We start from the raw sequence: 2,570 nt of genomic DNA on the forward strand, positions 1-2,570 counted from the left end.
AAAGATAGTTTTTGGTTTTGTTGGATATAAGTTTTCTGATTGACATAGGTTTTGTTGTTGGTTTGTTGTTGTTGTTTTTTTTTTTTACACTTTTAATAAGCCACCCCATTGTTTTTGGGTCTCCAATTGTTTCTGATGAAAAATCTGCTGTTATTCTTATGGGGGTAACTTTGTACATGGTGAGTCATTTTTTTCTTGCTGCCTTGGAGGTTTTCTCTTTATCTTTGGCTTTCAGTATTTCAACTATGATATGTCTGGGTGACTATGTCTGTGTTTATAAAAATTTTTGTTTGTTGAAATTCTTATAGGTGCTGATCAATGCTTCTTATTGAGTTTGGAAAATTTTCAGACATTATTTTTTTTAATTTTACTTTTTTCTTTCTCCTCTCCCTTTTTGAAACTTTTGTACCCCTCAAAGAAAGAGAGGACACCATAAGGCCAATCCAATGTCCCAAAGAGATCTATCTTCTCTCCTTCTGATAATCCCATTACACATATATTGGTGTGCTTAATGGTATACATTTCTTTGTGACTCTGATTTTCTTCATTCTTTTTTCTATATGTTCTTCAGATTACATAATCTTTATTGCTCTATGTTCAAATTCAGTTATTCCTGATTGTCAATCATACTGATGAGCTTCTATAGTGAATTTCTCATGTAAGTTATCTTACTTTTTACTTCCAGAAAGTCCATCTGATTATTTTCTCATAACTTTGCTTTTTGATGAGACATTGTCATAATATTTTATTTATATACAGTTTATTTTATTTCTTTGAACATAATAGCTGATTCATGTCTTTGTATATCCAGTCCAACATTTGTGTTCCCTCAAAAGTAATCACTACTACCTGTTTTTCTTTTACTATGTATGCATCACACGTTCCTGTTTCTTTGTATGTCTCATAATTTTCCATCTCCAACTGGACATTTTAGATAACATATTGTAGAAACTCCTACTAATTACATTCCCACCACAACCACCACTATGGTTATTTATTGATTTGTTTAGTTATTTGTCTAAATTAGATCAGTGGGTCTATTCTTCCCCCAGCCCTACAGTGTGTAGCCTCTATTGTCTCTCCTAAGAATATTTTCCCCTTGTTTTTATCATTTAGCCCAGTGGTCACCCCTGCATTAGCATAACCACTAATTGGTCAAAGGTTGTGCTTAAGCCCCTTTAGCTATTAAATTTTTACCCTTTGCCATAGATATATGTCTGGCTTGGAAATTGCTTTCACAGTTCCAGAAATTTACAATTTTTCCTCAAGGTCAGGAAAGAATTAGTAGTTTGAAATATTCATCTTCAATTACTCCTGAGAGTACATAGCCTTAGAATGCACACAGTCTTTCAGACTTCAATAATTTGACCTCTTCTTCCCCCATGTGGATGCCCTTGATTTTCTTCTCTTGTCTTGTTTGCTCTGGCTAGAACGTTAAGCACAATGTTGAATAGAACTAGTGATAAAGGGCAACCTTATTTGGTTCCAGTTCTAAGCCAGAGTGCTTTCAGTTTTTCCCCATTCAGTATGATGTTGGTTGTGGGTTTGTAATATATTGCTTTTATCATTTTTAGATAAGTCTCATCTATGCTTATTTTGTTAAATGTTCTTATCATAAAAGGGTACTTAATTTTGTCTAATTCTTTTTCTGTGTCTATTGAGAAGATCATGTGGTCTTTATTTTTACTTTTATTGATGTTTTGAGATATATTTATAGAATTGCATTTGTGGAATCATCCCTGCATTTCTAGGATGAAGCCCATTTTGTCATGATAGGTTATATTTTTTGAGAAGTATCTGAATTGAGTTTGCTAGAATTTTATTGATAATTTTTGCATCTATATTCATAAGAGATATTAGTGTGTAGTTTTCTCTTTTTGTCACTTCCAATTCTGGTTTTCATATCAGGGTGATGTTGTTTTCATAAAATATGTTGGGGAGGATTCCTTCCTTCTCCATGTTGTGGAGTAATTTCTGCAGGATAGGCACCAGTTCTTTGTAGGTCTGGTAAAATTCATGTGTGAAACCGTCTGGTCTGAGACTTTTCTTTTTAGGAAGGTGTTTTATTGCTGCTTTAATTTTTGTACTTGATATTGGTCTGTTCATGAATTCTATTTCTTCTTGATTGAGTCTAGGGAGGTTGTGTGCTTTTAAGAATTTGTTCATTTTCTCCATGTTTTCATGTTTATGTGCATAGAGGTTTTTATAGTATTCATAGATGATATTTTGTATTTCCATGGTATCAGCTGTAATTTATTCTTTTCATTCCTGATTGAGCTTATTAGAGTCCTTTATTTTCTGCTTATTGTTAATCTTGCAAAAGACACATGTCAATTTTATTTTCTCAAGGAACTAACTTTTTGTGTTATTAATCTTCCATATAATTTTTTTTGTTATTGATTTCATTTAGTTCTGTTCTGATTTTGGTAAATTCTTTTCTTCTGCTGGGTTTAGGGTTGGTTTGCCCATCCTTTTCCAATTCTTTGAGTTCATTTATTAGATTGCCAATTTGTGATCTTTCTGTCTTTTGGATGTAGGAGTTTATGGATATAAATTTTCCTCCCAGGACT

General features: G+C 32.6%; 1 non-coding gene across 1 annotated transcript; it reads right to left on the bottom strand.

The window, feature by feature from the left end:
* Positions 1–398: 398 nt before the first annotated feature.
* LOC142875805 (small nucleolar RNA SNORA64/SNORA10 family) lies at positions 399–486 on the bottom strand. The gene has a single exon (XR_012923090.1). It is a non-coding gene; the product is annotated as a small nucleolar RNA SNORA64/SNORA10 family (small nucleolar RNA).
* Between the last annotated feature and the right edge of the window lie 2,084 nt (positions 487–2,570).

The sequence above is a fragment of the Microcebus murinus genome, chromosome 14 (genome assembly GCF_040939455.1).
Source record: "Microcebus murinus isolate Inina chromosome 14, M.murinus_Inina_mat1.0, whole genome shotgun sequence".
NCBI lineage: Eukaryota > Metazoa > Chordata > Mammalia > Primates > Cheirogaleidae > Microcebus > Microcebus murinus.